At 44.2% G+C, this 12,863-nt stretch overlaps 1 long non-coding RNA gene and 1 pseudogene across 1 annotated transcript; one reads left to right on the top strand and one right to left on the bottom strand.

The window, feature by feature from the left end:
- Positions 1-77: 77 nt before the first annotated feature.
- LOC125939424 (uncharacterized) lies at positions 78-1,330 on the top strand. Its single transcript, XR_007463050.1, has 2 exons — positions 78-428; positions 569-1,330. It is a non-coding gene; the product is annotated as an uncharacterized LOC125939424 (long non-coding RNA).
- Positions 1,331-2,825: 1,495 nt separating this feature from the next.
- Positions 2,826-12,863, bottom strand: part of LOC125939322 (protein numb homolog) — a 70,690-nt pseudogene continuing 60,652 nt past the window's right edge.

The raw sequence follows: 12,863 nt of genomic DNA, 5'->3' as shown, positions 1-12,863 counted from the left end.
CCAGAACTCTCTGCGGCTGCGCACCGCGCGGGCCGCCACCATCTGCACAGAGCGAGGGGGGGAGGGAAGGCCGGAGGCGGAGAGTGTCCCGTGGTTATCAAGCAGAGAGGAAAGAAGGGCAGCAGGAGAGAGTATGAAGAAGCTTTCCAAAGGATGAGTCTTTGAAATTAAACTTCTTAGTTGACATTCCCGCCTCTAAGGAGAGTTTGAGAATAGAGACTCCCCTCCCGAGCAGCATGGAGTTTCCACGGGGCGTGGCAAGTTGCAACCCATACTCCCGCCGCCCCCTCGGTCTGGCTGTCCCAGCTCCTGAGTTGGCTCCTCGCCCCACCCGCTCACGGTCGTCATAAAGCCACGCCCTTCCCTCGCCCGCACAAAGCACCCGGATGGAGTCCCTCTTCCGGGGTCTCGGTCGGCCCCCGCGATAGGTCTGGCGGCGAGTCTGAGCTGAGCCAGCGGGCTGAGAGTTGGCGGAGGCGGGGGCGGAATGAGGGAGGGAAAGGGAAGTGTGATGGGAGGTCGGGGACGATCCCCGTTTCACCTCACTGTGCTTCACTTCTCACTACAGGGTCTGCGCGCAGGGTCTTGCAGCGAGAAGCTGACAACTCCTTTCCAGCGCCTGGAATGTCAGCCGCGCGCTGCGGAGAGTGTCTTCCACGGGTCCCACGTGGCTCCGTCCCCACCTCGCCACGTGCGCGGGCAGGGAGGGCGGTCCTCAGGCTCTGAGGAAGGTCACCGTTGGACGCCTTTAGAACGTGGCTGCTGTGACTTGGGAGAACGACAGTTGCACCTGCGGATCGTCCCGCGTTTCAGAATACAGTTTCTACTGGGATCCCCCAGGACCTGAGAGACCTAGTGCCCTATGTAGTTCACGGTCTTAGGAAAATAGGAAGAGGGTACTGTGGGACGTTTGCGGATGAATCAAGGGCGTTGAGGCCCATTTTTCAGAGCTCTGATGTGCTGATAACGCAGTTATAAGTCGGTAATCAGCAAAAGTCAATGCTCGACAGAAGTAAAGCTACACTCCTTTATGATCTCTACTCAGTATGATGAAATTTAGAAGTCCCTCGGATTACTGCCCTTCACTTGGGAAAATCAAAATAGAGTACCTGCAATACCCTTTTTTTTCACCCATGACCCAAAAGAATTATTTGTGAGCTACCATTCCATATAAATTCTTGTCCAGAACTGAAAGATGAAATTCCTGCTACTACTTCCCTGATTGATTTTCACAATCACATACTGATAATTGTAAATCATCACTATTGAAGATTTAGGGTAGTTTATGACATTTAGTTACCAAAAAAAGATATTAAAAAAATTAACACTGGTTCATGTCTTTTTTTTCCCTACGAAGAACATTTTTTGTTAAAGCAGATTGTAAGTTAAGCTTTTTAAAATAATTTTTTTTTAGTTTATTTATTTTGAGAGACAGAGTGAGCAGAGACAGAATCCCAAGCAGGCTCCATGCTGTCAATGTGGAGCCCAACTTGCCGCTCAAACTCACAAACTGGGAGATCAGGACCTGAGTTGAAATCGAGAGTCAGAGGCTTAACCAACTGAGCCACCCAGCCGCCCCAGCAGATTATAAATCCTTATCAGTACAAATACATACAGCTTACATTTGATTGTGAAGCCAACATTCAAAAGTAAAAATGAGATGGGATCTCATGTTGTTACCAAAGGTCAAGTGGCTGCAACTGGCAACAGGATGCTCTGCTCTCAAGTGAGCGGACAGACTCCCACACAGCTAATAAAACCAGATTCTCCACCCCCACAAATCTAAGAGACAAAACAAAACCCACCAAGACCCGCATGACAAACCAACACGGTAACCTGTGCTCCCATGGATGGATATGATGAGGTCACTGTCACCCTAGTGTTCAAACATAGAGGATTGACATAAAGAAACTGCAGCAGTCCATCGGGGCCAATACATATTCTCTACAAAGTGTATTTAGATTGATTCCATTAAAATAATGACATTAGGGGCACCTGGGTGGCTCAGTCAGTGGAGTGTCTGACATAGGCTCAAGTGATTATCTCCCGGTTTGTGGGTTCAAGCCCCGTGTCGGGCTCCCCACTAACAGTACGGAGCCTGCTTGGAATTCTCTCTCTGCCCCTCCCCTGCCCACTTTCTCTTTCTCTCTTTCTCAAAAATAAATAAACTTTGTAAAAATAATAAAAAACAAAACAAAATAACGACATTAGAATTTCACCCCAGGTTGAAACCCAGGACAACACTGCTCTTTCTTTTCTTTACAACCAGCACCTAGTGACTGTATTTGTCACTCGCATGTGTTGCTGCAATGTGCTACTTACCACGAATGATACCAAATAAGCCAGAGATCTCATCTGGGACTCCCAACCTTCCCTCTCCCCACTTTGACGTGCATCACTGATAAATCAATCAGATGTACAGCTTCTTACAGGTAACCCTTTTACCTTTGGCAAGATCACTTACATTCATACAACTTTTTAATATTGACAACTATTTAAAATATGTAAATGCATGAAAATAAGGATTTTGGCTTTTTTGATACAGATTTGTTTATTCTTACTCAAAGTGGAAGCTCAACTTTACACCTACAATATACCTAAAGATACACCTAAAATCTGCTGGACAACTGCTGATGTGACCTCCTGGGAATCCTGGCAGCATAGCCCGCCTATCTCTTGTCCCCAGCCCAAGCGCAGGCCACCACGTTCTTGGGCTCAGCACTGAGGGGCGGCAGGCAAATGGCATGAAAAACAAAGGGAGATGGTTTTGCTTCCCCTACTGTTTTATACTCCAGTAAATGTGCTTTGAATACAGACTCCTGTCCATATACTAATGCCTCTCTGCTGTCCGAGATCTGTGAGGGACTGCAGGAGCAGGAGGTGGACAGGGGGCAACATTTCCTTGACTTCTTTAGCCTAACTGCAAGACAACTTTTCTCTAGAAATGTTCCTGCCCCTTTCTTTTCAAAAGCACCTTTCACAGAACCCTGTGCCTGGACATGCTCCTTGGGACCCTTGGGATTAGTGGAAAGTAAACTGACAGGGAAGGCAAAGTTCCCTTTGCTCCTTTGACCTCTGCCCCTGCCCTTCCCTAGGTACACACAACATACATAAGCCATACAGACTGCTTAAAGTTCAATTTCAAACATCTTCTGTAAGTCACTGGAGGAAGGGTTGGTGGGTGAGGGGTTAGTACGCTGCCTGGACTTGCTTCCTAATGCAGCCCACCGGGTTTCAGAAGGATGCACTGGACAGGTGCCTGCAGGAACCTCCGTGTGCTCATCTCATGAGGCCAACCCGCCATCGTCTACACCGCTGAAAGCTACAGAACCGTTGGGGTGCTGAGCAGGAGGCTTAATGAAAGACTGGCAGTCTTGTAGGAAAGTAGGCTTGTCCCCTACTAAGGGAATGTCTGGGGCTTGACCGGGCTGGGAGGCTGATGGGGGTGGGCAGCCTGAGGGTGGCCCACAGTGTCATACACATTGGCTGCCATCGGGAGGGAGTGATGCCCATCACAGACACATGAGGTGCCAGATAGGGCATCCCATTGGCCACAGGATAGGACTGGGCAGGGACAAAGGCTGGCTGCAGGGGTGGGACCAGACCACTGGCCCAGGCTGGGAGGTGAGGAATGAGTTCCCTTGGAAAGGCGGTGCTGGTTCGGTGATGGCAGTGGGTGCGGGAGGCTGGAGAACTGACCGCGGAAGGGCAGCTGAGCCTGGACACTCTTGAACCCCTCTTCTAACCAGCAGTCTGCCGCAGGGGGAGTGTGTCTGTGAGGAGCCTGGACAAGACCTGGAGAGGCAGCACTGGAAGACTGACCGCCTCCGGCCCCGAGTGCGTGGCTGCAATTCCCCTGTGAACAGCATCGGGGCCCAGGGCTCCAGGGCTGGCTTCATTGCTGTGGCCGCGAGGGCGGTGCGGGCTGGCTGAGCCGCAAGCCCACGGGAGGCTGAGTCAGGGCCACTCACTTGAAAGGCAGGAGATGGTGATGCTACCGCTGTCACCGGCGTGGTCACTGGGGCAGATGAGAAGGGACCCTCGCAGGACATGCTCCATGAGCACAGGGAGCTGATGCTGTCTGCTTCCCACCACTCCGGCCCTTTCTGGACACCTTGGGTCTGTTTCATGATTGCTCTCATTCTGCGTGCTCGGTGGCTGTTGTGACACGGAATGACCCTTCTGTTGTACAAGTGGTCCGACTAGCATCAAAAGTAGCAGTCACCCCACATTCCTTCTCCAGCTTCTGCTTCCTCTCCTTCATGCTCAATCTTGCACCCATGACCTTGACAGCCATGGAGCAATGACAGATCAGCGCCAAGCAGTGCCATCACGACATATGTCAGAGAAGCCTCTATCAAGTTCCTACCCGGGACACAGGAAGTAGCTTTTTTTATTGTCTGGTCAACTATGAGGTCCTTAGTATTTTCTTTTCTTTTTTTTTAATTTTTAAAGTTTATTTTGAGAGAGACAGAGACAGTGTGTGTGGGGGGGCAGAGAGAGAGAGAGAGAGAGAGAGAGAGAGAGAGAATCTCAAGCAGGCTCTGCACTGTCAGCACAGAGCCTGATGCAGGGCTCGGTCTCACAAACCATGAGATCATGACTGGAGTCGAAATCAAGAGTGGGTCGCTTAACCGACTGAGCCACCCAGGCACCCCTTAGTATTTTCATCCACAACTGGGGGTCCACCTGCTGAAACCCACAGGACCGCCTTCCAAAGAAGCCTTTGAAGAACTTCTTTCAGCTTTCAATCTTTTGACAGCATCTTCACAGCTGTGCCTTCCTCTGGACTCCTTAACTTCTATATGGCCAAGGTACTCAACCGGGAAGCTGCATTTTCCAGTACAAACCCCTTCTTCACCCGCCTGCCCCTGATGTGGACGACTGGCTTGTGGATCACAAACATCTTTCTTTCCCCTAAAACTTTGCTGTAGTCTGTTCATTTTAATTTTGACAACCCACTCTAGTCTTGGCTGTGTCCTTTACAAACTGTGTGACTTTGAACAAGTTTTGTAACTTCCCCAGGCCTCAGTTTCCTCATCTGTCTTCCAGAGGCGTCTGAAGATGGCCGGTACACCAATACTCCAATCGAGGGACGAGAAGTAAGATCTTGGGTCTCAACAGCAGCTGTGCTGGACGTCCACCCTGGAAGAAGCTGCGGAAGCCCCAAATCTGCTGCCGCCCCCAACCAAGTCCAGTGTCACTGCCTCTTCCTTGGCCACCGGTAGCCACCAAGTGCCACCACCTCCCCCATGACAACAGGCCCCTGTCTTCTTGATCTGCCCCTGACTTGTACCCTTGATCACTTCCATAGAAGAGTTTTTTAAATAACAGCTACAAGTATGATTGACGTAGCATAAATTCACCTATTTAGAGTGTGCAATTCGATGGTTTTTAGTATTTTCACAGAGTTGTCTAATCACAGTTTTAGGATGTTTTCGTCACCCAAATAAGAAACCCTGTGCCCATTAGCAGGTACTCCCCCTTATCATCTTCCTCAGTCTCAGGCAACCACTAATCTATCTTCTGTCTCTCCAGAGTTGCCTTCTCTTATGGTTCATATCAATGGAATCACACAATATGTGTCCTTTTGTGACTGGCTTCTAAGTGTAATGGTTCATTCATGTTGTGTTGTATTATATCTCAGTACTTACTTCCTTTTTAATGCTGAATAATAGTTCACTGCGTATTTCATATTTTTTATTGATGTAAAATTGGTACACGGCATTATGTAAGGTTCAGGTGTACAACATTATAACTCGATATTTGTATACACTACAAAGAGTCTAGTTACTGCCCTTCACCATACAGCTGAGCTCTTTACCCATTTCGTCCAACCCCCAACCCCTTTCCCTTCTGGCAACCACCACTCCATTCTCTATATCTGTGAATTTGTTTTCGTTTTGTTGGTTCGTTCGTTCGGTTTTTTAGATTCCACCTAGAAGTGAAACCACACAGAATTTGTCCTCTTCCATCTGACTTACTTCACTTACCATAATACCCTCAAGGTCCATTCATGTCGTTGCCAATGGCTAGATTTCATCCTTTGTTATGGCTGAGTAATGTTGCATCGTATGTATCTCCACATCTTGTGTATCCACTCGTCTACGGACGGACACTTGGGCTACTTCCATATCTTGGCTCCTGTAAACAATGCTGCAGTGAACATAGGAGTACAGAGATCTTTTCAAATTAGTGTTTCATATTCTTCAGATAAATCATCTTCTGTTTATCCACTCACCAGTTGATGGATATTTAAGGTTTTTTTCTGCTCTTTGGCTATGAATACTATTGCTATGAATATGAATATTTTGGCTATGAATAATATTGCTATGAGCATTTGTATACAAGCTTTTGTGCAGACATGTGTTTCCCATTCTCTTTGGTGAGAAATGAATTCACCTGGCAGTGACGTTACTGGGGGGCAGATGTTAACTCTATCTTTAACCATCCGAGAAACTGCCAGACTATTTTCCGAAGTGATGGCACCGCTTGACATTCCCACCAGCAGTGTCTGGGGACTCCTTCTCCACATCCTTGTTGTTATCTCTCTTTCTGATTATAGTTACCCTGGTGCATGTGAAGGGGTATTTCACGGGGGTTTTGATTTACCATTCCCTGATGATTAAGGGTGCTAAGCGTCCTTTCATGTGCTTTTGGTCATCTTTCTATTTTCTTTGTTGAAATTTCTACTCAGAGATTTTGCCCATTTTTTAGTTGGGTTGCATTTTTATTACTGAGGTGTATTAGATATATGATTTGCAAATATTTTCTCCCATCCTGTGAGCTGTCTTTTCTCTTTCTTGGTGCTGTTCATTGAAACACAAACGTTTTAAAGTTGATGCAGTTCACTTTATGTATTTTTTCTTTTGTTGTTGCTTGTGCTTTTGGTATCTTATCTAAGAAACCATTGAAATGTTTTTACATTTACCCCAATCATCAATCCTGAAAAACTAGGATGGAGGAGATGTCAAGGTAAAAAATGCAGTTTTCCATTTCAGCTACTATGCCATAGAACTGGAGATTCTTGGTCACAGCTGAACAGATCCTATGACCCTGTGTGCAGGGGGTCCACGTCTGGTCTCAGTGAGATGAGCCAAGAAATATCAGCAGTGTGCTCTGGGGGAAGAAAACACTTCTAGCTCAATCTTCTCTGCAATTTGGAAGGGCTGTAAAATGGGAAGGATGATCAAAGGAAAGAAATCTTTAAAATGCCATGACCATAATGTTCTGATGAAATTCAGATAAAAGTCAGATAGGACTCAGTTAAAATTTAGCTTTAACTACGGGAAAACCACTCAATCATGTTAGAATTGGCTTCTTTGAGTTAGGCTGCTTCAAACAATGGGATTTGTGGAATGATGATGGTGGGCATCTTGATTAAAAATATCTGCTTCAGTGGGGCGTCTGGGTGGCTCAATGGGTTGAGGGTCCGACTCTTGGCATCAGTTCAGGTCGTGATCTCAGCAGGGTCGTGAGACAGAGCCCTTCGCTGGTCTCTGCACTAAGCCTGAGATTCTCTCTCTCTCCTCTGCCCCTCTCTCCTGCTCATTCTCTAAAAATACATTTAAGAAGAAATTTTTTAATCTGCCTAATTTCCCCTTGGAGGGTTTAAATTGCATTAGAGGGTTAAATTTACATTAGATACATTGTAAAACATTTTCTTAGTTGAAAAGCAGGTGCCATCCCAGTTTACATTTTTAATAAAATGACACTTTTTGAAGATTCTGTGCCAGCCTCCTCCCCGAAGAAACAGAATCCAGGGGGCTCCAAGGCTAACCTCCTCCAAGCCAACTCCTGCACGTTCAGTCCAAGTTAGGAAATGATTACTCAAGTGAATGCTTACATTGCCTAAATATATGACAACAAGAAATCCAATAAAGTATTTAACAATTGTTTACTATTCTAAAAAGAACCAAAGAATTTCCCTTTAAGATATACATTGTCTACACACACATTCTTTTCTCTTAGAAAAATCTGGTTTTCTCAACAGCTCTCCTCATATTTATGGTCAGCAAGCATGCTAGATTTTTCAGGAATTCTCAAATATTTTATTCCTTCATAGTGCTATTTAGTTTATCAGATATGGTCTTGACTGTTGGTCATATTTATTACATAAAAATTAATCAGCACAATGAACATCTACACAGGACAAGTTTATGCTTAGACAATCCAGGCCTGGAGAATTAGCTCTATAGTTTGATCGTATATGCAACAGCACCGGGAACCTGGTCTCCTAAATTCAACCATACAGGCTTATCATTTAAGGTATGTATGATAACATGGGATTTAATAATAAAATCTCACAGTCCAACAGGGATTATTCAAGGCACATACAGCCCTTCCGTCCACAATAGAGTCATACGGTCACTAAACAAACGTGATATAAATTTTTTTTTTTAACTTTTTAATTTATTTTTGCGACACAGAGAGAGACAGAGCATGAATGGGGTAGGAGCAGAGGGAGAGGGAGACACAGAATCTGAAGGAGGCTCCAGGCTCCGACCTGTCAGCACAGAGCCTGACGTGGGGCTTGAACCCACAAACTGTGAGGTCATGACCTGAGCTGAAGTCAGATGCTTAACCGACTGAGGCACCCAGGCGCCCCTAAACAAACATGATGTAAAAAGGAGAAAGAAACTATGTTTTGAGGTCTTCGCTGGGGTAGCAGTGAGTTGATGAATTTCTCCTCTAGTCCTGGCCTCATTTCATGGGGGCCCAAGCTGTGGAAGCCAGTACTCATTTGCTGACTGATAGTGGACTATTTATTTCCTGAAGGCCCAAGGGAAGCCACAGGCTTAGAAAATGAGATTTGGCCAGATAACCTGCATTGTCCCCAAGTTTGGAACATGGTTAAGAATCCAAGGACTATGCACGTGAATACTCACATGGCTCCATGGATTTTCTTCATTTTTTAGCCTTTTTTCATTCCCCACTCTCTTTCTTTCTAACTTTCCTTTTTTATTTTCTATTTCTCAGGCTTTATGCCTACCAGTACTATCCAAAAATCGTTTGTTTATATTTTGGGTTAATTTATTTGTTTATATTTTGGGTTAAATACATACAAACTGCTATGCAAACTAATCAGCTGATACCATTTGAGAAGGAATTTTTTACCCATTTTCTTTGCCTGTTGGTCTCAATATGCAAAAGAAAAAGCAAATGCCATCAGGAACACTTTTATTCAGTTTTCCTTGAAGCCTGCTTCCTATGGACTTTTGCCTCTTGACTATTCCTTAATTTCATTTCAAAGGTCTTTCTTGATTCCATATGTCACTCTTACAATTCCAAATGTTATTACTAACTGTTCCATTTAATGTATATATAAAGGTTATAGTAGTTAATTGGAAAAACCTGGCTTCTGACACTTTTGCATCATCACTTAGAAATGAAATAATTAAGTACTATGAGCAGTTTGCTCCATTCATTCTACCCTAATCCTGCATACAAAGAACTTAGGGTAAACACGAGCAGTTACCCTATCAAGAAATACTGAAATATTAGGAGTTTCTTTTCCTTCCTTCTCAGAACACATTTCACCTGTATTCCACAAAGATTCAGTGTTAAAAAGGAAATGGGAGAGATCTATACATGTATAATAATTTCTTCCACAGGTAAGATAACCTTATCTATATTCACACAAGTATACTATAATTATGGAAGTCCACAAATTCTTTGTCCAGTAATAAAATAGTAAAACAATGTGCATGTGTCTGTAAAATCCCACAAGCAAATACATAGATGTGTAAGTGTACAGAGTACGAGGATATTTTTTCATTTGAATATTGCATTAATTATCTACTTCTGAATAGCAAATTACTCCCAAATTTAGTGTTAAAACAACAAATGTGGGGCGACTGGTGACTCAGTCAGTTAAGCATCAGACTCTTGATCTCAGCTCAGGTCACGATCTCACGGTTCGAGTTGGAGCCCCACATTGGGCTCTGAGCTGACAGCGTGGAGCCTGCTTGGGACTCTCTCTCTCTCTCTCTCTCTCTCTCTCTCTCTCTCTCTTTCTCTCTGCCCCTCCCTCTCTCTCTCAAAATAAATAAACATTTAAAAAACTAAAATAAAAAAACAAATGTTTATTATCATATAATTTCTTCTAAGTCAGGTCTCCAGGAGTGGCTTACCTGGGTGATTTGGGCTCAGAGCACTCATGTAGTTAACACCTTGGCTGAGGCTGCAATCATCTGAGGGCTTGACCCACATAACTGTTGTCAGGAGGCCTCGTTTTCTCACCATGTGGCTTCTCCCTAAGGCTTCAAGTGCCCTTGGAACATGGTAGTGGCTTCTCCCAGAGTGAGTGGTCTCAGAGAGAGGCAGATGGGAGTCACACGATCTTTAATGACCCAGACGTGGAAGTCACACTCCATTACTTCCACATTGGTTACATAAGTCAGCCCTGCTCAGTGTGGGAAGGAAGTGCACAGAGATGTGAATAGCCTTGTGTTCAGGGTTGGGGATCACCGCTGCCATCTTGGAAGCTAGCTAGCTAGGTACTGTATCTTTTGTGTTGTGTACAAAACAGGAGGTAGCCATAAAAGGACACTTATCAAAGACTTTCAGTTCTATCAGAGTTAGGATACCCTAGGTCAGAGGTCAACAAGCTTTTTCTTAAAGAGTGATAGTAAATATTTTCAGCTGGCAGGCCATATGGTCTCTGTTGTAATTAGTCAATTCAGTTGTAGCATGAACGCAGACACAGACAACACAGAAACAAATGTCTTCCCTACGTTCCAGTAAAATTTTATCAAAACAGGCAACTGGCCCACAGGTGGTGGTTTGATGAGCCTGAACAGCAATCATTTATACTCAGTGGCTTAAACAACAAAGGTCTGTCTCTCACTCACACTCTTTCCATCACAGACCTGCACACAGACTGTTCACTACGTACTTTCAGGAATTCAGAATTACGGAGTATCACATGCTTCCATGATCACTCAGGCAGAAATCAGGAATATGGCAAATCCTTCACTGGCTTTTAAAGTTTCCACCTGAAAGTGACACCACATTCACTCTCATTTCTTTGGCCAAAGCAAGTCACATGGCTACCCCTAACATCACTGGATCAAGGCAGGACAAAACTACCATGTGCCCAGAAGGGTAGGGAAGCAGATATACTTAGTGAACAGTGGTAATTACTACCAGAAGCACATTATTTCTTATTATTTGTTCTTTTTCTACCACTAGACCACTTTCCTTTTTAATTGAAGATGACATTGTTAGCAGTGTTACAGAAATTTAAATCTATAAATAATCTATTTTAATTTATTTTTAACTTATTATTTTTATTTTAGACAGAGAGAGCAAGCAGGGGAAAGAGGCAAAAGGAGGAGGGGGGAGAGAGAGAGAGAGAGCGAGAATCCCAAACAGCCTTCATGCTCAGCATGGAGCCCAATGAAGGGTTTGATCCCACAAGGCTGGGACCATGACCTGAGCTAAAATCAAGTCAGATGCTCAGCCCACTAAGCCACCCAGGTGCCCCTAAAGTCTATTTTTAAATCACCTTTTGCTATTTTGCTTTTCCCAAACCCCTCTGACCTCAATTGCTTCAATTTTGGTGGATCTTTCTATTGCCATGGCTTTGAGCAGACATTTATGCTATGTAACTTAATATAGTTACATATTAGTGCAGAAAAATCAGCATTCCTTTTGCCTGAAACAGAACATCCCCAATTCAGCTTTCAATTAAAAGACTCATGTCTTACTGTTTCCAGAAGAAAGAAATATAAGCTATTATCTATCTTCTTTCTTGCAAATAGTAGGGAAGCTGATCAATTACAAATACTTATTGAATACCTATTAAAATGCATACTGTGCTGCGTGTTTTGAAGGACAGAGAAAACTAAATGCTTGTCCTGAAGACTTTTTAATAGTTACCAACATAATAATAAACATTTGAAATGAGAGTGACCAATACTACACTGTATAATTAAGAGCTGAATTGTGAACAAGAGGCATTGAGTTGAGTAACAGTAAGATAAAAGGAAGGCCAATCAAAGGTACTTTAAATAGATGGCATTCATGGAGGAAGGACGTTCAAATTAGCTTCAAGAGTTGGGAAGAATTTCACTAGGTTAAGGTGGGAGAAAAGAGGGATAAGAAGAAGAAAGTTTCTGGAAAAAGGAACACAATAACTGAGGGCATGAAAGTGGATGCTAGTCTGGCATAGCCATGAGAAAGTAAAGATATGGACCCAAATCCAATGAAAGATGCCATTCAGAAAGAGCAGGAGGGGCACCTGGGTGGCTCAGTCGGTTAAGCGTCTGACTTCGGCTCAGGTCATGATCTTGCGGTTTGTGAGTTCAAGCCCCGCGTCAGGCTCTGTGCCTGGAGCCTGCTTCAGATTCTGTGTCTGCCCTTCCCCTGCTCATGTTCTGTCTCTCTCTGTCTCTCAATAATAAATAAACATTAAAAAAATAATTAAAAAAAAAAGAAAGAGCAGGAAATAAATAATTTGAAAGATAGAATGAAGCTTTAGTTTTATTATTTTTTTTTAATTTTTTTAATGTTTATTTATTTTAAGGAAAGAGAGACAGAGTGTGAACAGGGGAGGGGCAGAGAGAGAGGGAGACACAGAATCCAACAGGCCCCAGGTTCCGAGCTGTCAGCACAGATCCCAACATGGGGCTCAAACTCAGAAACCATGAGATCATGACCTGAATTATAGTCGGTCGCTTAAGGTTATGGCCCTTGGTTTCAGCTCAGGCCATTATTTCAGGGTTCATGAGACAGAGCCCACATCAGGCTCTACACTGACAGTGCAGAGCCTGCTTGGGATTCTCTCTCTCTCTCTCTCTCTCTCTCTCTCTCTTTCTCTGGCCCTCCCACCTTGCCTCTTTCTCTCTCTCTCTCTCTCT

The sequence above is a fragment of the Panthera uncia genome (assembly GCF_023721935.1).
Source record: "Panthera uncia isolate 11264 chromosome B2 unlocalized genomic scaffold, Puncia_PCG_1.0 HiC_scaffold_25, whole genome shotgun sequence".
Lineage (NCBI taxonomy): Eukaryota > Metazoa > Chordata > Mammalia > Carnivora > Felidae > Panthera > Panthera uncia.
Note: the sequence above shows the minus strand (reverse complement) of the source record. Positions and strands in the feature narration are given on the sequence as shown.